General features: G+C 33.4%; 1 protein-coding gene and 1 long non-coding RNA gene across 2 annotated transcripts in view; one reads left to right on the top strand and one right to left on the bottom strand.

The window, feature by feature from the left end:
- LOC149480777 (uncharacterized) overlaps positions 1–27165 on the bottom strand; it is a 291170-nt gene that overhangs the window by 133187 nt on the left and 130818 nt on the right. The gene's annotated exons all lie outside the window — the stretch shown is intronic.
- On the top strand, positions 14975–17624 carry LOC149480779 (uncharacterized). The gene is made up of 2 exons (XR_016316908.1): positions 14975–16715; positions 17041–17624. It is a non-coding gene; the product is annotated as an uncharacterized LOC149480779 (long non-coding RNA).

Raw genomic sequence — 27165 nt, forward strand, 5'->3', positions numbered from 1 at the left:
TAGTTACATAGGAAATATTAGAAAAAAGTTAGAATTACAAATATTGTAATATTAAATAATTAAATATACTATTCTATCTAGCTAGAAATCTATTATTATTTAACAGAGATTTAACTGATGTCTCCAGGGACATGATTTTAGAATAATTATTATTATGAAATGTGTCTCTTAATGAAATGCTACTTCGTTTGTGTCGACCCTAATTGATTGATTATGACCCTACTTAGTGTATAAAATATAACGGTAATATGATTAATCGTGTGGGACATTATTAGGTAAGTGATTAAGAAAATGGTTTACAGCTGTTATGAATGATAAAAAGGGTTAAATAAAATGCTATTACAGTTGCTATCTGGTGTTTTGACTATATCTTGATACCTACTAATTTATTGATAGCTGAATTCAAATTACATGGCAATACTTCGTATAAAAAGACACACTAAAATTGGTTCATTCAAAGGAATTAAAAACACGTATATAAACAAGTATAACACCTCTTTTTCTTTGGAATTTAAAGAGTCTCAGGTTGTTAGCTAAGATGATAGTACGGTAATTTTGATGACACAGACTTGCAAGTTAAGCTACTTTATACTCGGTCAGAATATAGATGGGTCTTAAGTACTTTTTAACCATAGCACTCCCAAGTCACACGGAGGAGCTATCAATCGCTTGATATATCACAATAAATCGGATTTGAATGCGTCTCAACCCTTGCAAGATGGTATAATCTGAAGGCGACAGCAGTTTGCACTCAGTGTGATCGATTTCACGTATACAGAGGTTAGTGATTTTTCATATAAATACGGTGTAGAGTTGCGACTTTTTAAGGTGCGTCGCGGAAGATGAATGGTTGAATTGTTGTTTTTGGATAGTTGCTGCATTTATATACATGTGGAGTACTATCTTGGTCTTAAAGTTAATCCTACAATACTTTACTGTAATGTAAAACGATATATGTGTATATTAGTATTCATAGTATGTTAGTATACGTGAAAGTTTGTGAGAATCAATGAATACATTTGGAGAGAAAAGTTTGTAGTTATTTCACGCAAAAACTACAAAACATATTTCGCTTGGATCTAACACACAAATAGGTTATTTAACAAATTAAAAATCGACTGTAATACTTACAGAAATAATTTAAAAATATTGTTTTTGAACTCATCGTGAATAAAATCGTTGGCGAACATTACGACAAGTACCTAAAATGCGCTATTTAAATAAAGTTCATTGGTTAAAATTCTCTATTCTTTGTTTTTGACATTTTAAATTATGTCATTTGTATCCACCATTTTTGTGTACATTGAAGATTCAAGAATTATGTTCTTTAAAAATTTAAATTAAATTTTAATTGAAACCGTTCATATAATGCGCTTTATTATAGCTATTATCAATGTTGTTTCTCTGTTCACCTTTTATAGTTGTGTAATTAAAAGAGTATTATAAAATAGAAGTAGCGTTTTTAGACCATCAGGTCTGTTTTTATTTCGCTATTACCACTTGAATATTTGTAGGAGTATTTCGTATTTCCTAATAACGTATAAATTAAAATTTAGAAATAAAAATTACTTGGTTATCAAAAAATAGCCAATGGTAGAGCCAGAGTTTAAAATAAGAATGTAGCTTCTAAAGTACCTCTCGATAACAAGTACTATTTACTTAAAACATACCCAGGGATAAACAGGGATCTCTATTACAGCCATTTAACCCATTGCACAGGTGTAAGGAATCAAAACATGCGATTAAAACAAACTAGGGTAAAGGTAATGGCCGGCAGATGGCGCGATAGGCAAACCTCGCAAACACAATCATTAGTTTTTGTTTTAGCTGAGTGATCATGACAAAAGCTGTAAGGCTGGTGGTGCAGTGAGCTTTTTTGTGATCAGTGTACAATTGATTTTAGACAATATTTAATAAAGAAGAGCTCTCTCTCTGATGTCCCCGAGATTAATTTTATAGGCGAAGACTAAGAGAATATATGAAAATTTAAATAATTTAAACAATTTTAAACAATTTAAAACAATTTAAACATGAGTAAGCATGAGTTTTTTAAATTTTACTCGAATCTATCATCAATATAAAATCTATTCTTTATTATCTAATTTCTTAATATATATCTTGTAATAATTACAACAAACAGTTTAACAACAACATAAGTTTAACAAATAGATTTCACTTTAAATAACCTATTTTAAGTCCTATATCGTTTCAAAAATAAAATAAAACTAAAAATGTCGTTGTGTGCCACAATCTTATCACGAAACACGCGAACATTTCCTGAAGGCTCGAGCGGTTTCCGGTTCCGGCTGTAAAAACTGAACCCCACAGGATATTATAGCCCATGTGGGGCTAAGACAAAAACTGCCTAATGGTTATTTAACATCCAGTTAGATTTGTTGAAAGAGTGAAAAGAAATTAAGTAAATTATGAATTTGTATTCGTTAAGTTTGAATACTATTTTAAAAGGAGTGTTTGTTTTTGCGTATTTTAAGTTACAGTTTTCTTTATTCAATATGTTTTGACTATCAATACCGGACACACACACACATTAACTAACTAGCGAATATGGTAATTAGTATTTCATCTATTAAAAATCCTGTTTAATCAATACTAACAATATATAGTTGAATCGATTGTTTGTTAGAACGCGCCAATATCAAAATTCATTCACCATTTATATTTGGTTCCTGAGTTCTACAGATTATATTATTTGTATTTACCATATTATGTGATACCGGGGCGGGTGCTAGTCATCTACTAGCCCTTGACTCAATTACGTCCACCTAAATATCTGAAACTATGTAGTAATCATACGTCTAGTCAAATCTGTTCTCTAAATATATTAGTTTGAAGTTTGAAATAAAAACTTAAAGAAACATTACAACCAAGAATACCTTTCCAAATTCGATTAGTACGGCGTATCCAGTTGAACTAAATCGAAAGTCGACAATTTATTTCACATTAGAAGTTTTGTTCGGCCATTAAGCTGCGATAAGTCTTGCTTTTTTACAAACTAAAATTAATGATAGTATTAATAGCTTTTGATTATTCTTCATTTAGTTTATATACAGCTTTGTGGCTAAGTAATAAGATGTAGAAGATAACATTTAACAATAGTAATAATCGTTGAAAGAGTCGAGTAGTTAGTTGATTGATGTTTTATGAATATTAAGGATATTGTTTGTTATGTAATTAATCTTTGTACTACAAGAATGGTTGAAAATAGAATGTTTTATTGTTCGTAAATTTATACTGATATAAAGATACTTAAATAATTTTTATTTTTTTTATCGCTTAGGCAGGCACACGAGCTGGCGGGTCACCTGATGGATAGTGATGCCCGCCGCCCATAAGCATTCGCGATGTTAGGGCCACCGCGAATGTGTTGCCGGCCTTTGAGGTATAAATATGCCCTTTTCTTGAAGGTCTCCGTGACGAATCCGTTTGGGAACACTGAAAATGGTAAATCGTTCCACAAGGTTGTCGTTCTCGGTAGAAAGTGTCGAGAAAAGCGCAGTGTAGTAGACCGCCATGCATCCAGATGGTGGGGGTGGAACTTTAATTTGTGGCGAGAAGTGCGTTTGTGAAATTTTATATTAATAACGAACTGTCTCTTATCTATACAAAATTCATGCAAATAAATGCAATTTTGTGTCCGTTTTGTATTATTAAAAATAACAGCATTTTATTTATTGCAGTTGTAAGTTAAGTTTCCTGTTCTAACAGTTAATACTTTCAACACAACAGTTTACACGTTCTAGATATTTTCTAACATATACATTGGCAGAAAAAAATGTTAGTTATAGTCGTGGATGAAATTATTTTGATTATTAATTAATTACGGTTCTGATAACTTCCAAGACACAAATATAAATATTAAACATATTATGAAAGTATACCTACAAAAAGCAGCCTACCAACTAAATATAATTTGCTACTTTTTCTACAATTTTTAATTATAAAAAAGCAAAAACGCACTACCTACCATAACTTCCCAAATTACTGGATATATTACGCAGAGTGTAAAATCGTATAAAAGGTACAATAGCACAACATTTTTCATATTCATTTCACGAGCAGTAATTGTATGTAATTTGTCCAGCGCATAACGAGGCGTGTTTCGTATTGCCGTGATTCGATATTATTCTGTATATTATATATCATTAAATTATTATAATACAATCAACCTATCAGCTGGTTGATCCGGGATTTAAGTTAAAAATATTGTATAGGATATTTTACTTGGGAAAATTACTCGTGAGGAGTTTTAGAAGTAAGGAATATAATTCGCTTCATTGTATGCTTTGATATTTGATTCCTTCTGCAAACTTAAACTTCTATTAAAACTTTTTCTTAAAGATTATTAATACAAAGTATTTAATAAATATCTGAATAAGTAATTAAATATTAAATTTAGCGCAAATTTTTGGCTCATTACTTTCATAGCAATGTACATATTCACCATTAAAATTATTGCGTGAAATGATATTTACGATAATTTCAAGAACAACCAATAAAACGTGTGTAAAATGTCAACACAGTTATGATTAAATTAAAAATATTAAAGTACATATTATATGTAATTTCTGCCACGTTTTGACTTTAAATTATTAGCATAGAGTATAGACGAACTCGCCGGCAATACTCAGTAAATTCAAAGATGCAAACTAAAGCTTGTCAACCAGTTCATGTGGTTTTAGCTCGTCTGAGAGGAATTGGCTTCATCCGCTCGCTTTCACGTATCTAACACTATCTAATCACTTGAATTTGCGTGCTAGTGGTATCGCATTTAATGTATAATTGATTTTGCATTTATCTAGAGCACTAGCTTTTGATTCGCGGTTTTGCAGGAGTTTACGATAGGTACGTTATTGTGGAATTGTTTTGTATTTTTTTTTCATTTATTTTACTAGGTGAACGGTTTGTTTTCCTATTAGAGTGTCTTTCATATAGGTTGCATCTACATCTTATATTTTCAAAACGTAGCAAATTAATTTATTCGTTATTGAGTTATACGTAACATGCAGGTAGAGTCACTTCCACATTAATAATAATAATGGGGAAGCCTGCTATATGGAAAACGATATTATATCGCTTTTTGAGACAACATAATATTATGTAACAACTCATTCTCACTGCACACAAGAACCAAATAGTAGATGTGATATTAGTTACGTCATATTTTTGTGTTTATGTAATTTAATTTATGCTCCAGTGTCGAACCTCGGACTTTATGAACGAGATCCGAAGTTCTTACTACTGAGAAACTAGCAAACTTTATCCAACTACGTGAAAGAAAATAGTCACACTGAAACTAAAAAGAAAAACCAAAATTGCCCTGCGAACAGCTTTAAGAATTATAAAGCCAGCAGAGACTACGATCTAGAAACAATATTAAAACTTGGAATAGAAACACCCCAGGGAGTGTTTTAATAAAAAAGGGGACATTGCGAGCATTTATAAAAAGTTGAAAATGTCGCAAACAAGGCTACCTAATTCCCGCGTCTTTGCTGCAACTAATGACATTACTATGCACTTAGAGCAACCGCTTGAGACCTCTATTACACCGTGCTGACGTGGGGTTACGTGAAAAATGTATTAGAGTACTAGCGTGTCGCCCTGGCTCCGCCCAGATGGAAAACTAAATGAATTTGGTTGAAAATAAATTGCTTATACTTAAGGACCTGCTAGCTAGTGTAGCTTTGTACTTGTGAAATGATTTTTAAAATCGTTGTGGTATTAGAGAAATACTAAATTAAAAATAGGAAATTTAGTAAAATAAGCGAAATACCCAAAAATATTTAAAAACCTATTCCGACATCACGAGCATCACTAATTTCATAACAAATATCAAAACAATGCACTTTGCTATCTTTTATTATTTTATCCATAGCTATGCTAGGAATACACTCTATTTTAAGTTTCAATATAATTAATGATAAAATATGAAAATAAAAAGAACCAAATCCAACCCTATAACTTTTTTCACAAAACTCTTGCATCAGTGTAACACACGGTGCATGTTGCCACCTGCTGAGAACCACGCTGTGCGAGCGAGACAAATAACTTTTATTTATTGTACGAAGATAAATAGACTGCTATTATACAACTCTAGTGGATTCACCCGGCTTCGGGTAGAAAAGTTATACTGCGTCAGTGATATTATATTTTTACGTTCCACTCTTCCGGTAGTTTTTGCATATTACACCTTAAAAATTTAGAAAAACGTATCCATGACGTCTGATCCAATGAAAAGCATATCAGTAGCATAGCAACCTATCCAGTTGTTCCTGTAATAAGCGACTGCAAAAAAACAATCAGAGTGTATTTTGTCATTTTCAATAATAGTCCAGAATCACATCATCACATACACGCAGCCGGCGCTGACTCCACGACCGAGAGAATCGCGGCGATATTATCGTCGTGCCACGTATTTCTATACACTCTCTATGGAACCGTCTCCACACGGCGATATTATCGCCGCGATGCGACGAGTGGCAATGAGCGCGCGAAACGTCATTACATCGTCGCTAGCCCGCTGCTAGTCGTGGCGGGCTAGCGACGATAATATCGCCGCGATTCTCTCGCTCGTGGAGTCAGCGCCTTAAAGTACTTCAAACTCGCACACACAAACGTTAATAAATAAAGAAAACCCCTTATCACAATGATGCATGAACAAAAAAACGCTCATGCCGCATGCACAAACTCATCGGAGCAGCAAGATTATAGATTAGACTGTTCGTAAATCACAATAACGCGGCCGCTATAAGTCATGATTTTTGCGGCTCCCCATGCATATTATAGTAGTCGGAATTCCATAGAATAAATGGGAAGACGAAAACGAGAATTTTTTATTTCGACTCCATAAGAAATACATTAAAAATGTAAGTTGGTTATTTCAGTTTGTAATAAGCTTGGTAACTGGTGTAAAATTCGGGATATCTAGGTTATATAATATTACAACACTTTCATGTTACTTGTATACAATTTTAATCAGTGAATTTGCTTCGTTCCTTTTATCGTAATATTTCTGTATTTATTATAGTTATTAGGTAAATAGTAAAAGGCTTATTAAGAATGTATAACGTGCTTTATGAAAACCGGGTTTTTATCTTTTATACCTTTTTTTACGAGTCGTTATTAAAATTCATAAAACATGTCTACAATATTTTCTAATCTTTGACCAACCCTTTCCCGCCGCAGGTTTTAATTTACGTTGTCTCCCCTCATAATGGTCCAGTTAGGTTAGTGCATACAAATTGAAAACACCACTCGTCCTAACATAATTTTATTTATGGCGATGCCACGTGACTATGTTTGATTATCTCGTAATTTTTATTGTTTGTCTAATTAGTTATAGTGGAGTTAAATTGTTTAGTACTCGTGGTGTGAAGGGTTGAAACCGTGTAAAGACTTATGCGAAAATAGTCTTTGTCATTAAGGTTTAAGGTAGCTTTTAGCTGGTGAACAATTTTTAAGTTTGGATTAGTTTTGGAATTTTTCTAAGCTTTAATAGTTAATTTGTGATGGATACTGTTACGGAGCTCCTAGATTTCAACCCGTTTGTAGTTCTTATCAAATCTTATCCGTTTCTAAAACAAAAATATTTTTTAAACAATAAATTAGAATAAGAATCCCCTTCATTAAGAACACTGGAAAAAGGAAATGATACTAAATAAGGAAAAGCTGACACAATATATTACCTACTAAGTGCGCTAGAAAATCAATTCAAAATTTTGGATAGAAATAATTGCTCACTGTATATTCCCGTAAATTGGAATAACCGTTCCAATGTCAGAATTCTTCGGTCAATTTACATGTGGAATGTCAAGGGACCGTGGGGCCTAATGGGGACGGCTACGGGTTACCCGTCGGTTGTTCGTTATTCTGTATAAGCATATCTATTGACTCGATATAAATTAGTTTACTGTGTGTACTGGGTAAATGTGGTATAGAGCCTTTTGTGTAAATAATCCTATTTTAATTAGATACAGACGTTTTACCATGATACAATATACATACTGACATTGGATTTAATAAAATAAGGTTTTAATGGAATAGTTTCCAATAAGAAATAAAATGCACACACATTTCACTAAAATGAAGATGAAACTAAACACGCAATGACAGAAAGAACGCTCATAAAGACAAACTCAAATGATTTAAATTTCCAAAATCAACAATAATTGGTCGTCTCGGTCGACAGCTAGCTATACCCACCGGTGGCCCGCGCCCCTGTAACGGTGATATACCGGGTGCATATCACGCAGATTGGATGCAAATCACCCGGCCCTGGCTAATTTAACCGTGCGTAAATTTTGTCCGTTGTTACGCGTGTTCCGAGGATAGTGGACGTATTTGACATTGATGGCTTTAATTAGAACAACACACAATACAAGTATTTATGGTATCATTTAAAATAGATAACTAACCTCATGTGTTAAAATCGAAAACTTTGCCAAATGCTCTATCAATTTTGTAGCATTTTAGAAACCAATATAGTATAATATAGCTAATATTGTATCCACATTTATCCGTCAAACTTGCACAAATAATTTCTCTACCTCATGTGTATTTTAACTCATGCAAATTACTACAATCGCATTAGAAACAATATTTGTCAGAGCCAGACAGATAATTTTCCATTGTGTCAACTGTGAATGCCTGAACGTAAATCTGTACCCGAGCTAATGAAATTTTCATACGGCGCAGATACCCGCACGCCGTCTTTACGCCTTTTTAATTTAGTCGATTAATATGCATGCGGGTTATGGCGCAGAAAATGTTCGTTTAAATATATATTTTGTTTACAATTTAGAAGTAAAATCTTGACATTTTAGAATTAAATATATTGGGACATTGTAATTGAATTGTATTGAAAACAATAACGCTATAAAGCTAGGATTTAAATTATTACTCGGCCAATTTAAATAGGATCCTGTTCAGTGTTAAGATGTGTGAGCTGTCAATGATAATTTTGTGGCGTTATATTGTATGATGATGATGAAAGAATGTTAATGCGTGCAGAATATAATAAACCATCAATTAACAGACAACAAACTTCCAAAAAGAGCAAGTCGCTTTTTTAATTAATAGCACAGGTAATAAATAAATATTGTACTCTCAGTAAAATAATTAAATGAATTGTAAATATTAACGTGAGCAATAACCGTCGAGACAAACAGAATTGAATTTATATTAAAAACGCAACATAAAATAATAGTTTATGCTCTGTGTAAACATTTCATAGTCCCGGGGCTATTCTGGAAGTTTCTCGAAGCCATAACTTCGGTTAAAAAATTCAAAACAAGCGGTTTCCACAAACTTGTGCTTCGGATAAAATCCTTTGCGCTTTCATATGGATAAACTAAAGCCTCTTAGTTTGTTCCACGTTTTGTTATTTTAGTTTGAAACACACAGGGGTCATTATGATTTAAATACAAAGTACCTGATTTTAAATGCATTAAATGTAGAGCTGTTGAAAGTTTAAAAATTTCGTTGTTTGATATTAACTGAATGCGTTTTTCATTTTCTATTTACCGAATACTGCAAGGTCGATAATATATCGATTTTGATCTCAATTAATTATTACATTAAATTTGCAAAAATATGAAGAGGAGTTAAAATTAAACTATGGTCTACTTATGCTACAAACCGACTGCTTTTGTGTTCTGTTATTTGTATCGTACGGTTGTTATGGCTGCTACATGAAAGTTAAAATTTTGAAGGCTTCAATCATACTTCTAACGAAATACCAAGTCCTTTATCAATAGGTACTTTTAATGTAAAGTTTTACAAATATTCATGAATAGTAACATTTTAAAAATAACACCGATTCAGTATGTCCGAGAAAAATGCACTGTATAGTTACATTTTTATTGATCCTGATAAATCAAACATATCTTTAAATAGTATTACTCAAAACTATCTAGTATCTTACTGTAAATTTCCCTAACTTTCGAGTACATTACTCGTTTTAACACTACAAGTACAATAAACCCCAACACACACAAGGATCACTAAACCAAACACCGTATATCATAGAGCATGTCCGCTAATGCATTCATCGCCGGGCTGGGGCAGTTCGTTTGTTTAGCCGATTTTTGTCGCTAATACGATCCGGGAGAGGGTTTAATGGAATCCAGATAATGGTCTTTTATTTATGGGAACAGTTATTGCCTATTGGAATGTGTGTGTAATTGTGAATAATGTGTGATGTTGATTGAGTTTTGAAGCGTTAGTAGAAATGTATAGAGACAGGAGATATTTTAAGCTGATAGTTTTGCAAACAGTTTACTAGATTTTATGATTGAAAAGTTAATTTCTTTGGACTAAAATGTTATACGAACAGAATTATACGAGATACTTTTTATAGATAAAAATGTATGTTTCGCAATTTTGACTTCAGGATTATTTCCCAAACAAAATTTATGGGTTTAACGCTTAATATAAAGCTCTTTTCATCGACTCATCCTCTAATAGATACGCCCTTGATTATATTATACTCCTTTCATCTAAGAATTCCCGGACACATAACTGCACAAGCAAATACACACTCTAAAACGAACGCAATAGAGTCCAACAAAAACAATCATTGAGACATTTTAACCCCGAATCCCGCTAAACCTCAGACAAAACAAAATCCCCAAACTATTCACGAAGCCCCATTGTTAAAACGTAACAATAAATGCCAACTTGTGATAAAATTAGCATATTTAAACAATTAGAGATCCGTTCGGATGCACCAGCGCTAATTCGGATGCTAAATAAAAATGAATATGTATTTTGTGCGGGTCGTAAATAAAAATGATGTCACAACCGGTGGTCCTGATATACGACACATGAAAGTACTATAAAATTAATGCATTTAGTACCTACGAATGTAATTTAGTGGGTACCAATGCGGTAAATAATTTCTCGTATTGTGCTCTTTTGGTTTTAATTTCAATCCAGAATATTTATTTAGTTTTAGTTTAGGCGCTTTAAAATTGCAAGGCTGGTATACTTCGATCATCTGTGTTTCCGGATTACATATTGAGGAAGTTCCATAAAAAATTTTCAAAAATATAAACCATATTATGATTGCGCCAACTCGCAAATAATCTAAAAAAAACATTCATGTTTTAGGTACACCCTTCAAAGTTACAGATGAATCAAATCGTTTAAATCGTTGCCAGACAAAACATATCTTCATCTTATCGATATGTTAGTATTATTAGTACACCCAACTAACGTTTTATTATCCTCTAACTAAGTAACAGCCAGTGATAGTTGGATAAAGCGACCAAGAAATAATTTCATTACCGCAGCAGCTAAAGTTTGCACGCTTTGCGACAAATCACGCAGATTGCGGTCAAATGGCCGACAAAGTTTATTATTGCCGAAACTTCAAACCGATCCAGATGCTTAGGCTCGAACAAAAAGTCCAATTGCTGTTTAGAAGCCAATAACATTGAAATGGGATGACAGTTTTTCTAAATTATGTTCGGGAAGTATGTAAGGTCCTTTAGTTTTATGAGTTTGGGAAGTAACGTAATTTGGTCACGAGTGAGTCGACCTGGATGAAGTGGCCATGTTTTATTATCTTATTATAGTCTGGTTTATCTGTTGTTACCCTTTTTACGTTAAAACTGCTGATGTAACCTGGATAAAATTTAGCACTAAGATAGATGATGTGTTACTTTTACTTTCAGTACTATGCGAGTGACGCCGCCAAGTATGTTGTTTTCGGTATTGCATAAATTAAATTAATTAAAATTTTACTTTAGCACAGATTAAATTGATTAGAGTCCAGAGACTCGTATATAATTAGGGATGGAATTAATTCAAGATCCCTTAAATAGTTTAAGATAATTTGTATAATTATGCAATAAAATTTGCATTGAATTCAATAGAAATTTGATTAAAAAGGGTGCTTCAATAGAATGATAAAATCTTATCTGCCTCGGTGTATAGCTGTGGTTGTAGAAACTGTAATGTCTGTGGTAAGATTTAATTTCATAGTTGATATAAATATAAAAGGATACCTATCTGGTCCCAGTCGGTTGAATATTAATTTATTAATGACTAGCTATACGCTTGCGGCTTCGCCCGCTTTGTCTATAACCTAATAAATTGTATACTAAAACCTTCCTCTAGAGTCACTCTATCTATTAAAAAAAACGCATATAAGCATACAGCGTGACTCAAGGATAGATAAAGCGACTTTGTTTTATACTATGTAGTGATTGTAATATCCCTTATGACATTAAAATCGAAATAACGTTTTCATTTTAATACTCCCATATAAATATCTCAATTTTCCACTAAAATTCCCACAGGATGTATCCATTAATCCATCCATTATATATATGTCGGAGACGGTCAATAGCGCGGATGTAAAACGACTCGAAGCACGAGTTCCGGGAGGTGGCAGCACAGTGAAGTTGGCGGCTTACTTCATGCTTGTACCGGGTCGAGCCGGTGAAGGCTCGCCCTCGGTACAGCACTTCACATTCGAACATCGAAGAGTTCAGACCTTCCACTACTAGGAACTGTTAACCTTTTCTTTGCTTGTGTTTAATTTAAATGTGTAACGTAACGGTTATTAAAGTGATTGTATTGTATGGTAAAACTGACATGATTAAAAAGAGCAACTATGGAGTTTCTTGCCGGTTCTTCTCTGTAGATACTGCTTTCCGAACCGGTGGTAAATAAAGAAATGATTGAGTTTGAGGTGTTTCTTTGCTCGATTACCCAACGCAACGCCCACAGCTTGAAAATAGATTCACATTCTACACCTTGCTCCGACATCAGAATTGGGATCAAATCGAGCAAATGAGAAAACACGTGGCGATAACCTCGATACGATATACGATAACCTGATTAAAAGTCAAAGCGCCGCAACCACGTGGCACTTCGATCCAGTTTCAACGGGAAGAAGCATCCTACAGATCTACGAGCATACGTGTCACTGAGCAGCCGGTGACAAAGGGAGAGCTCGTTATGTGCGGGCAGGGTGGCAACTTCGCCTCGCGCTGCGCGGATGACACTGCCGCTCGCATCACCGCGTCGGAAGCCGTATCATCGAGAGCAGCGCCGTGTCATCATGTCGTGCACCGTGCCATTGCGTCGAGCGCCCGGCTTCGAGCATCATGCGTCGATCGTCGAGCATCATGCGTCGAGCGTCGAGCGTCATGCGTGGCGCCATGTGGTGCTGCATCCATACTGTGCGCCGCGGCACCAAGCTGGGCTCCGCGACACCACGCCAGGCGTTGCGCATCCACGCCAGGCGCCGCAATACCACGCCGGGCGTCGCGCTACCATCACTACCATCAACACGTCGAGCCTGAGATCACCGGAACCAGAGCGACGTGTCGTGCAACTATCCTTCAATCTCATAAAAAACCGGTCAGTAGATAACATTCCACTTTGAGTGTACAGTAAGATAAAGAAAGTAGGTTTTCAAAATGTAGTCACTTCAAGTAACTTATTCGAAAGAAAAAGAAATTTATTGCCAAAAACATTAGTTACAAAATTTATTTTAAATTAATTGAGGAAAATGGTCACAGCCGCGGCAAAATGCTGCACAAAAACAGTGCTGATTTACAGGTTGTACCGAATGTAACGATTAGATTTTGTTAAAAGTTGTAGCCTACAAGACCAGTGTACCTATAGTTAAATCGTATTGCATTACATTTAACTCAACTTATTTACGCAGTGTTGTTATTATTAGGTCGTGCGATATTGCTTTACGGTTTTGTAGTTAGTTAAAACTTATTCCATTACATTCAGCCCATCTTAGTTACGCAGTGATAAATTAACAGTACCTATTTCACTTATTCAGGGACGGGTTTACTTTAGTAGGTAATTCACGTAATTTTAAAAAATATTAACTAACACTAACAAAGAAAGCACATTAATAATTGGTACACTGCATCCAGATCCTTCAATCGAACGTAAACAATAAACATTCACTTGTCCGTGTATCAGAACAAAAACAGTATGCGAATTACTTTTAAATTAGTTTCTTAACTACCCGCGTTAGTTTCTTGACTACCCGCATTAGTTTCTTAAACTACCTGCGTTAGTTTTTATTTTTTATAACCCTTGACAAATAGCAATTAATTGGTACACAAAGACAGCCTTAGTGCTATTCGATTAAAAACGAAAAGTAATGCGTTAACTAGTGCATTAGAGGTTTAAAAACTTTTCGTAGGTTTTATTTAAGGTGATATTTGAGGTAATTTCTTAAAATAAAGTTGTGAACAAGTCACAGTATACAGTTTTTACAATATGCAGTTTTATGAAATGTTACAGATTTAGTTTGATCGAATAAATCGAGGCATTTAGTTTTGAATTTTTACTTGGAGAATTTATTAGGTCCTTATTTAGGCAGTTCATAATACAACGTCGCAGATAATTAGCGTGTTCAAATAAACAGCTGCCCTAAGATAAATGTTATGATTGGAATACGGGTCTAGATTTAGTTTGAGTAGTTACGTAACTTGATTGCTTTAAAATTATTTTAACTATCTCATCGACGTTTGGGTCCGTTCAATGTTAAGATATTAAGACTATTGAAAATAATCTTAAGGTTAATAGCGCCTTTACAGTTTACATACTGTCGTCGGATAATGTCTGTTTAATTGCATAGAGAAAAGAAAAACCCATCCAGGTTTTCTGAAGGTTTTTGAAGTGAAACTTCTTTATCGGGGTTGAAAAAAAGAATTTAGTGTAACATTTTTTTCGTTACGCGTGACATTTTTCCTTTACGCACCATCTTTTTTCTTATAAATATCACGCGTGATTCGACATATTTCTGTAAATTAAATTTAAAATTAATTAAAAAAATTATTATTCATATAGTAAATTATTTTTTGAAAAATAAGGTCATAAAGAAGTTTCATTTCTTACGTGTGTACACGTACGCGTAGTACACGCACATATTTTTTGTTTTTTTAGCTTCAAATAAGTCCTAAACGTGGAGTATTCGATAGTACCTGATCGATTTACATCGATAGTACCTAATCGATTAACATCGATAGTACCTAATCGATTAACATCGATAGTACCTAATCGATTTACATCGATAGTACCTAATCGATTTACATCGATAGTACCCAATCGATTTACATTGTGTGCATTTAATGTAATTTCTTGATAATAGTTTTTGTGACTAGCTGCAGTTTAATATCAACTGAATACATCAATTAGGTAGTTGTACAGTAGTTGTTGAGCAGTTCATTCTTATTACGTTGAAACTAAAATTTAGCTCAGCCCTTTTGCCGTTCGATATTAGATTCACAGATGAGTTTAAGCCTACACTTAATAATTGTTTTAAGTTGAGTTTTCAAATTTGCCGATAAAAAAAATTTGAAGGGTTTCTCGCGATTTTTTGTAGGCAGATATGTTATCACATGATTACTTTAAATTCAAGTTGGTAAATATTCAGTTGAGAATAAGCTTTCACCACTTTGAGTGTTTTCTGCGGTTCAGTTACGAATTATTCGTTTTAAACTTTTTAAGATGTTATTTTTGTGCTGTTGTCACATTTGTTTGTCAATGATCATGACAACAAAATAAAACTGCTGTTAAAATTTGAGCAAGCTGCATAGGCTCTATGGTAGACTTGAGAGGTATAGTTCAGTAGAGTTGTAGTGGAGTATAGTTGTAGCATACTGATGGTTGTGTTGTCTCGTACGTTGTGAAGTAAATGTGTGTTGCGTGAAATAATATTGTGATGGTAATGTAGTTCATCGAAGGATTGTGGTGTTCTATCTGGCATGAGGTCCAGGATAGTAGATGTGTGTTCTGACCGGTCAGGAGGACCGGGGCAGTATGGTTACCCTGTAAGGTCAGTGTGGGCTGAGGCAGGATGGTAGTTATTTTGGTATCCCGAGATGAATTACCGTAGTAATGTAGTGTGAGAAATGGCGTACGGGGACGCATGATTGTCAGTATGGCTGTATAGGAGATAACTTGAGTTAATTAAAACGAAAAACGATTAAGAATATTGATTCTGTTGGATGAGTAATATTCAGTTCAGATAAGATTTCACTTTTTTTAACTGTTGAGCTATTGAATCCTGTAAACACCAATAATCACTCTGAAAAGATGGATTTTGTTTATACTATGATGGGTAACTTCACCTTGTTAACATATTGAGGATGCCTGAGGGCCAAGTACCACTTGAAGTTGATTAGTGTTTGAAATTTGAGTTTGAGTTGAGTGATAGCGATGAATCTTAGTTCGGTTGGTCAGAGTGTGCCAGTAGTCATTTCGTAGCCGTAGTCCGTTGAAATCGGTGTCTGCTATTAGGAGTTATGGCTGCTTATAGTAAACCGTGGATACGCGGTATTACCGTAGTCCGTTTGAAATCGGCGTCTGCTATTAGGAGTACAGATAGCTGCTTGTAGTAAACCGTGGATACGCGGTGGGCGAGTGACGCTGGCGGAGGTTGGGTCTTGTAGAGACCATTGGAATATGGGAGTCCGTGGGACTCGGCATTCGGAGGAATGCGTGTGGAACAAACATGAGGTTTGTTGTGGGGCTTAGTGAAAAGCCATAGTTGGCATTCGGTGGAATGCGTGTGTGATGATGGGCTTAGTGAAAAGCCACAGGCCTCGGATAAGATTCATGCTCTAGTTTTTTTTGTGATACTTTAATAATGATCTTCTGATGACAATAGCAGTGAAAGTGGTGTTTGGTCGCTTATGCGTTACTTTCTTTGAGTAGTAATTTAATTGAAATGATCAGAATTCAATGTTTCATTATTTTAATCAAAATGGTTAATTTCAAAGAGTTGAAGTTGGAAATTATTTTAGGATATTCAAATTAAGAAAAAAACCTGTTTTCATATGAACTTAAATTTTGTATTATGAGATTCTTTGCTATAGGACGTTTCTTGTACAAATTTCATGATATTGTGTTCACAAGAAATATCCTGAAGGTATTGATCCCTCGTGTCCCCTGCGAATGTCGAAAACTGCTATCTTTTGATCGACTGTTATAACTTTTCAAAGCTTAACGGATCGATGGTATGCGATATGAATTTCAAAGGTCTTTATAGATAGACTGATAGACTTACGGACAACGAAGTGATCTTAAGGATCTTATCTTAAGGGTTTAGTTTTTTTTAGTTTTGTGGTTTAAAAGCCTAAAAATTAAATATCAGAGTTTAATTGTAAAAATTTGTCAGGATTGGCCGAAGAGCATGTACTGTGCGAGATGTTTTCTGTGTTACAGCACCCACAAACACGAGGACGTGTTCAGCGCAGGATGGCCGTGTCGGAGACGGTCAATAGCGCGGATGTAAAACGACTCGAAGCACGAGTTCCGGGAGGTGGCAGCACAGTGAAGTTGGCGGCTTACTTCATGCTTGTACCGGGTCGAGCCGGTGAAGGCTCGCCCTCGGTACAGCACTTCACATTCGAACATCGAAGAGTTCAGACCTTCCACTACTAGGAACTGTTAACCTTTTCTTTGCTTGTGTTTAATTTAAATGTGTAACGTAACGGTTATTAAAGTGATTGTATTGTATGGTAAAACTGACATGATTAAAAAGAGCAACTATGGAGTTTCTTGCCGGTTCTTCTCTGTAGATACTGCTTTCCGAACCGGTGGTAAATAAAGAAATGATTGAGTTTGAGGTGTTTCTTTGCTCGATTACCCAACGCAACGCCCACAGCTTGAAAATAGATTCACATTCTACACCTTGCTCCGACATATATAATACAAGCTATTTTAAACGTGTGAAATACAAAACCTCCAAAAAATAACAAAAGCTTAACACGAGGAGAGTTTTTGAACAACATTTTTTGGAAACTTTAATTTTCATTCACACCCGACGAATTTAACTGTATTATTTAATGTACAGAAGTTGCACTATGGAGTGTAAAGTTAATTTTTGGATGGTTATTTTGTATCTTTTTGTTTATAAATTTTGGAATATGAACTGCTTTTTCGAATGTTTGCGTGGACTGCATAAAATACGCGATAGTACGCATTTTAACTCCATTCTCTAATTCACTCCCAAGTTTAAGTTCTGCGACAAAAGCAACCTTTTAAATTGTCTCTATACTAAATGACGTACGTAATGATTTCGAACAGAATTGGAATTAATGTAAGTTTTTATTGACAAGAATATACGATATAGATTAATTATAAATAAACGATGTGTTTTATACAGATCTTTGGGTATATTTCCCTGCAAACGTCTACTTACACGCGCCTCTTTACTATCATATACACGTCAAGATCTATAAGCTCCTAAAAATAAGTAAAAGACAAGACTGCATACGATACACCTGCATTTCCAACAAGATAACTTAAAGTATAAGGTATCGTTTGGAACCGTTACGTGACCGCGGGACCGCGGATGTCACGTCGTGACTTCGAGATATTCCGCTTGTCATCTGCAAAGAAAACATCGGAGACAGTGCATAAATTAGTTGGAGTGGAGAAAATGCTCGGATAATTTTTAAGACAGGTTGGAATTCTTGTGGAATACGTGGGTGTATGAAATAATAAATGCGGCTTCATTTTATATATTAAATGTTGAGACTAGATTTTTAATATAACGTATAAAAACGCATGCACAGGATCAAAAATAAAAAAATATATAAACCGAAGATTTATCATACAAAATCATACCTACAAATATAATTAACAATTTAAATAAATATCACAACTATAGGTATTAAAGAACAGGAACATTTTACAATTATTGAGAAGGCCTGCTTTTCAACGCTACGTTGATCCGAAAACACGGCCAATTGAAATACACATTACACAAATCCGCGACAACAATCCCATTGCAACACAACTCTGCCGGGTTATCTCGCCTGTAATTACGTCACATTAATATAAACAGCAATATTCGCGGCATTTAAGCTGAAATGTGATATTAATCTGTAACACGAGTGGCGTTTAATAAAGCGTGAAGCCACAATCGTATATTATTGATAGTTTCATTAAATTAGGTGTTGGATGTATCCGTTCCAACAAATTATATTTGCTGTTGTATCTACGTCTTGATGGAAATTGATTTGTTTTGAAAAAAAGGGTTTGTTTGTACTGATTTTAGATTTCAATTCATTTTAAACGAGTCCAGATGTTCGTCAAAAACGACTTTCATAATATTATGTGGTCGAACTAAACTTATAACACCGTTCAAACGCAACACATAGCGATTAACAATGAATGTCGCAAAATTATGGGATTAAACGTGAAAATAAACAACAGGCTGCCAAGATTGCATCAATGATTTAATTTGAATCCCGCATCACCGCAAATGCTGAACCAAAATTAGTTAATATAATTAATTTCAACCGCAGACCCTCGTATTATATTATTAATCAGTGGTTATAGAGGTGTAAGATTTCAGGTTCATTATGACCATCATACCATCCTAGATAAAACATTTTTATGGATATGTTTCGAGCTTTACCTGTTATAATATTTTTGAAGTGAAACTTCTTTATCGGGGTTGGAAAAAAATTTAGTGTTACATTTTTCATTACGCGTGACATTTTTCCGTTACGCGCCATCTTTGATTCGACGTATTTCTGTAAAGTTGCATATAGTAAATTATTTTTTGAAAAATAAGGTCATAAACAAGTTTCACTTCTTACGTGTGTAACACTAGTACACGCACACATTTTTTTAAATTCATTTACTTTACAGCAAGGATGTTCATCTTTATATTATAAACATGATATTTTTAGTAATTCTCAAAATAAACTTATATTCATTCAAAAGTGAAGCAAGAAATTCCTTTAATGTCTTACTTTGTAACAATTCTACGCAATGGATAGAGCACGTAGACCGTAGCGTATTGCAGCACGTAGCGCTACGACGGAGTTGTCTCGTAGCAGGTCTGGTTACGAAGTAAGACGTCACTTAAAAATATTTGTTGGCACTGTTTTATTTTGTTATCTGAATATATTAGAATATTTGTTTATTTTTTCTAATGTTAGTGACATTGAAACTCATTAAAATTCCTAGAGTGAATTCGACTCATCGCAGCAATTTAGAATATAGGTACGTTATGTTTACCGTTATAGGTTGAGAAAAAATAGTTTAATACTCGTTGTATCTCGTAGCCACTGCAATGTTAATGCTGCAGCATATATTTTATTTTATATTATTCTAACAAAAAGCTGTGTAGCAAGCACTTGTTCGCACTTGCTGTATGGTCCAAGCACATACCACACAGTAATTTTTCTCTATATGTAATCAAACCATAACCACGATGCTATCGAGTTAAATTTATGACATATATAATCAATAGTTAAAACGTGTAGACAAGTTAACGAAGAGAAAAAACACATTAATTAAAATTAAGTATCGTTTTCCATTCACTCTTCTTAAGAGCCAAAGTCGCATAACTGCAACAGAGTATCGCATAAAAACAAACTGCATTACCAAATAAAAGATAAATAGAGTCACACTGAAATCAATACACCTGTTAAAAGAATTACACACGCAAACAAAACTTACAACACGGTGAAAATTCGTCGATTTTGTTCAAACACCCCGATGATTCCGCAGGCTGCAGTCTCAATATTAGTTTTACTTAACGAGCCTGATCGTGCAATGAGAACTGAGCCTTATGCATAGTCAATACGATCGCTATTGTATTGTGATGCCAACTAATTATTTTATTTAAATATTTGCCAATTACTGTGCAGTTGTTTGCGAGTCTAGAATGACAGGGCATTGTTTTAATTCGGCTGGGGTTATGCGTAATGTAGGGAAATTTGAATTATAAGTATTGTGCGTAGTCCCTTAAATGGGACCTTTGTGATTATTAAATTAAGTTAATTAATTGAGGTATCTTTTTAAATACTGTATGTACTATTAACTTTGAATGTAAGTTTTATCCTTGTTTTACTTTTTTAGGTAATATACATATGCAATTATAAATCGACTTTAGATTAAATGAATAATATTACTTTTACCAGAATACAGTTTCATTCACAAGTTAAATGTTCGAAAAAATAATTATCTTGAACACTTACCTTAAAATCGTAAAATACTTTATTATTTTTATGTTACAGAAAGGGGAGCATTCAAAATTTTAAATGGAACGGTTCTAAAATAAAAACAAGTGAATATCAAAACCGGAATAACAATATGTTTTCTCGTTCCAAAACCAATCGAAATAGATTTACAATAAACCGAAACGATCCGTTTGTAATTCAAACTGACAACAAAAACAATCCCCTTGCCTTTAATATTTTGTTGAAATCTAAAATGAATTAGCTTCATAAAAATACGGATTTTCTTTGTGGTGTGACTTTATCTGTCTTTCCGATTTTAATAATCATTATTATAGGAATGAAAGTGAATCACTGCTGAATCATTTTTGATATGAATCATCTATGTAGTATCTTATATAGAAGAAAGTTGTGTTTGTGTGTTTGTTTAGAAAATAGAAACAAATGGATCGATCATGTATGTTTATTTTTCTTAGTTTATTCTGATACTTAGACATAATATTCAGAACTTTGTAGACGAGATTATTTATGAATTTTTTTCACAGATCCTCAAACTCATTGTTTACGTCACGTGTGTTGTTACGTCATTGTTAGACGTAACTTTTGATTTAATATTTTTGTGGATGAATAGTTGTCAATGTAGTTGTCATTATTTCATGTCTGAACATGCTTAGCTGTCGAATACTATAAAAAACCGCTTCCCAAAGGAATCTTTGAATGTATAATACAAATAACAGTTGATTTTACGCCTCACTCCAATAAGCAGAATTACAATCTCTTTATAAAATGGGATTACTTATCGCTTATTGGTTTGTCTCCAGTCATAAAATCGTTTACAGTCATTTTACGAGCGGGCCGTTTTTATATATTTGAGAATTCTAAATTTATTGACTTGCTATTTCATTTATTGCTATTATTTAATGCTTTTTGTGATGTATATCTCTGTTTTTCTGTGTCTGGTTTATCTCGAGTATTGTATATTAGACATTTGCCATTATTTTGAAAATGACGTGAGTTGTTGTAATTCCTGTAAATTTTACAACATCTCAAAAAAATACAGCATTTTCTGGTAGGTATTGAAATATTGTTTAATAAATGTTTAAGAGAAATATTCATCTTATGAGATAATTTAAATATTTAACCGACTTTTAGTAAACAAACAAATCTGGCAAATACATAAGTTTTTCTTAGAACATCTTACTTTATATTGAGTGAAAATTATATTCAATTTAACCAATTTGAATAGCAGATGAGGGTAAAAACTTGAATCTTCGGTAAGCAAGGTTTCGGTCAATTTGATTTACATAATTTGAGGTGAGTTCGCAATCAGTTTGAGTGAACCGCAGGTCTTGAGTTGTGATTAATATCCTCCTTATTGTTTTGGTTATAAATGTTAGTAACGATATTCTGTAGGATATTGTTTAATTTTAATCATTCTATGGAAAAATTATCTATACTAATATTATAAAGAGGAAAGGTTTGTATGTATGTATGTATGTATGGTTTTCACGCCTAAACTATTGGACCGATTTTGATGAAATTTGGCAGAAATAATCTTTAGACCCTGAGAAAGAACATAGGCTACCTTTTATTGCGAAATATGTACCACGGGCGAAGCCGGGGCGGACCGCTAGTGTAATAATAAAGATAAAAGTATTAGAAATTTGTAAACTGAATGAAATTCGTCGTATAAGTTACTATTTGTTGTGTATTTTTCAAAATATAGAAACGTTATTTCCTATAATTTCCATGACCTATATAATTCAAGGCACAAAGACTTATTACGCACGAAGTACGTATTTAACCTATACCTATATGTTGAATATACGGAACAGAATATAATGAAACTATAATTATACATAATTACATCTAAAATAATGTTCGTGTCTATCGATGAAAACAACCCAGTTATAAATAATGATATTTTAAAAACGAAACACAAATTCAAAGAACGTAATTAAATACAATGTTTGTGTACATTTAAATAATTAGATTAATTAACTTAATTTTTTATATTTGCACACCCAATCGATGGGTAGAATGTATTAGCCACATAATATTGTAATTAAAACATCTATAATTTGTAACTAAATTCTTGCAAATAAATATAATTTGAATTTGAATTACAAACAATATGATACAACAGAAAACGTATACAATGCGAACACAGAAGCTTCCAGAATTCATCATTCGAATTTCAATATTTAAAATTCAAATCGCCATTGTCGAAGATTCCCGCCACTTTCGCAAAACATTCCCGCCATAACACGGTTCCGCGTATTATCCGCAAAATATTTTCAATATGTGCTTCTTGGGAGTTTACCGCATATGAAACTTGGTAAGAATTCTGTAAAACCGCGGTACAGAATAAGAATTTATTTCGCAACTGGTTAAATAACTCGCGAGAAAGAAAATATTTCGAGTCTTTGGAAATCTTGTGTACGTCTTGAAGTTTGAAACATGTTAAGAGAATATATTTGTGTGGATGCCGCTGGGGTTCGAGATAGTTCTCTTTCGAGATAGTCTCGATTGTTCTAGAATGCCCTCATAATATGTTTATTTATTTTTTTGCTTTTACAACAGATAATAAAATAATATTTTCCATAAGCAAAAGTTCCTTAAATTAATTATTAATAAGATCTAGATATTATAATTTTAATTGATGACAGATTTTGTTTCCTTTAACTAAGACTTACTATTGCACATAATTAACTGAACTTAAATTTGATATTAATCAATATAAAAAAATCAATAACATGTGATCCTCATCTATACTAATTGTTTGTTTACCCTATTTTTTTAAATGTGAAAAGAAGACGCCATCTACTTGATAACAATATAACATGAACAGTGAACACCCAAAAATCATAATTTTCCAAATCTTATGTTGCAGCATTACTGCAAATACTGTCACATCACAATTAGCCGGCCATCAATAAGGCTGTGACGTCATTCCTAGTATCGCCCATACATATATACCGTAATGGCCGACGCCATCTGTCGGTAATTATTCGAACTAACGGGGCTTGAATTTCATTTTGCTCTAATCGCATTATAAAATCAGGATGTGTGAATCGTGTTTGATAGGTTTAGTTTAAGTGATAATAGAGACGATATAACTTTTTCTAGTGCGGTTAAAGTGAGATAATTTTGTATCGATTGTATATTAAACTAATTTATAAAATGAAACATTGTTATTACAAAATACAATTCAAAATCTTTCTTCTCTGAAAGATACTACATAATTTTTAAATCTTCGTTAAATCAAAAATATCTTTCGTTAAATAGATACTACGATGTTTTTTCGCTATCCTTGAGTCCTAAACTAGTTAGTTGTGGCACAAATTACTAAATAGATACTACGTTGTGAGGAAATTTACATTGTGATAGCAAATAGTAGAAGTTATGTGTAGTAGTAATGAAGTATATCGTGTCCAGTTATACTTTATTGTTTCCAAAGAATGCAAGAACATAGAAAATTTATCTCTTCCTTCCTTAGGGATTACACTGAGAACAATTAACCCCCAAGAGTTTACGATTGTTTTACGCGCAATTTTGACAGAAGCAATTAAATGTTTAATTTAAATATTTTTATTACATCCGCAGGGAAAGTTATGAAAATAACAATGAAAAGTCAAAAGTTTTTAAATGTCTATTGGATTATACGGATTTTTTTATTAAAAAAAGAATTATCTTGATGCACCAAAATATACTACATTTTTAGAAATATTGGACTCCATGTGACCTCAGAATTATTTGGCTAACAGAAAATTGTCAACAACTAAAGAAATTTCATCACAAGGCCATGAATATTTTGCCTGCCTGTCTGCCCTGTTATCGTTAGTCACCATCACGTTAAAAACTATTTGATCGGACGTATGAATGTACCAACACACACTACACAGTACACAGGCTGTGTATCGAAGCGTTAAGTTAACGTCAACGCGCTGTGAGCACACTGAGTCAACTTAGCTGACGTCGCGTCGCCACCGCACGAAGCCATGGTGATCGCGATTTGGTAAAAAATGATTTAATAAGAAAAAAATCTATTTTATTCGTCATCTTAAGCTTCAGTAACGAACGATACAACCACGCAGAATAAATAAAGACAAGATGATTTTTTTGTAACAGGACTTTTATTAATAGAAGGCAGTCAAGGTTAAGTGTCTCCTCTCAAATGATTGTTATTCTAATCATGATGTATTTAAGGAGAAAACATTTCGGATTTTAGGAAGACCATAGATAATTCATGTGCTTGCAAAAAGTGTTTAATACGTTTTCCATCCATGCAATTTATGTAAGAATGCATCCATATATAGTAAAGTATCTTGTCAAAATAGCAAAGCATTTGAATACAATTAAAATAAATTACCAAAAGGAGAGGGGTGATAAATCTACATCTCTATATCTATCCCTTATCATCAAATATATTATTAAAACGCTCGTCTCTTAGCCCCGTGTGATTCACCGCGTGTCGCCATATAAATTATGAATAAACATTATTGTTATGTGACGTCACAGTTTTATCTTCGACGCTCTTAGCGATGTTTTCACAAGAAAATTCCCTCCAATACATCACAGTATAGAACTATATTAATTTCCGTTCTATAACCCTTGGGGAGATAATCGTGTTTTATAGCTCTTGCTTGTATTGGTTTTGAATTTATTTGTTGGTGGTTAAATGTTATTTTTAAATAGAATAGGGATTATAGAGAATGGTGTGAAGAAGCTTTTTGTGATAGGATGTTGACATTGTTTTTTTATAGGTATGAGACAGGATACTTGTAATAAATACAAAATAATATATTGTATTGTTGAAATACCTGACTGATATCTGAACAACATATTTTTTTCAACTTAATTTTACATAGATGAATATCTAGTAGTTACCTAATCGAAATCGAAAAGGTCTCTCTAGAAGTCTAGAGCAATATTTATCCAGTATAACTGCCTACTGTGCCAACACGGTCTTATTTTTCATTATTTATTTATCATGTACATTAGTTTATTTATCGCTACTGGTGCAATGATTCGGACATTTAGGTATGAACAATTTTATTTAAGCTCTTGAATTCTGTAGTACCTATTCATTCATTTATTGTAAGTGTAAGCTTTCAAATTTAAATCCATTTTAAAATTTATTTAACTGTACGCTGTATTTTTAAAGAAAATCTATCTTCTCCTTTATTGTACCAACTTAACATACCTTTCCAAATTCAATTTGAATTTATAAACATCTTTTCACAAGTACTTTATTTCTGAAACAGTTGTGAGTTCTATATGAAAATCGTGTACGTAAAAATGTTCAATGAAATGCCAATCCATTGGAACGATTTATAATAAACAAAACCTCGTATAGAAAAGTAATTCAAAGCTTTATCGGCGCATCAATCCTGAACAATACCATGTATCGTTTTGAACTGAAACTTCAATAGTCAAATGTCAATACACGATGAATCCTACTTAACTATTCAATTCGGATCCGGCCATAAATATCCGATGTTCGCAGTTACCGTGTGAGGCTACGCAGTGCGACGAACCGGACAATCAAACTGACCATGTTCCATGACCGAATTTCAACTCTATTGTCAGACAGATAAGGATGAAATTTGTTCGTGGTTTACATAAGGTTAATGAGCCAAGATCATTGTGGATCGCCTGTTTACTCGTCATAGCCGAAGTTTACCATGATCAGCTAGTGGCACTAAATTTAGCTGCATTTGAGCTTCTCGTAATTCTAAAATCAAGTTAGGAACGTCATGTTCCTGCTAAAATTAAAATGATCTGTAAATCGATGTATTCTGGCCTTTCTTTAAAATTTTCCTATTATTAACTAGATTTCCAAGTACGGGACCAAGTTTTTGACAAGTACGGGAACAATGTGGGTTTTATTTGATGTTTTCAAATAAAACCCACATTGTTCCCGTACTTGTTGGATTCCCGGGATCAAAATTAGTTTATGTCTTATTATATGGGGTTTGAGCTAACTACATAAAAAATTTCATTGTAATCGGTTTAGTAGTTTTTATGTAAAAAAATTACAAACATCCATCCATCCATCCATACTTACAAACTTTTGCGTTTAAAATTGTAGTAGAATTTTTCGTATTTTTATTGTTATATCACAAAATAATTGTGACTACAGTCATCGATATTCCATTTTTTTAGTTTTGTCATACTTTTA

This window comes from Colias philodice, chromosome 17 (genome assembly GCF_061535455.1).
Source record: "Colias philodice isolate Cphi_HAF_F1 chromosome 17, ilColPhil1 Martin Lab GWU primary, whole genome shotgun sequence".
NCBI classification, from domain to species: domain Eukaryota; kingdom Metazoa; phylum Arthropoda; class Insecta; order Lepidoptera; family Pieridae; genus Colias; species Colias philodice.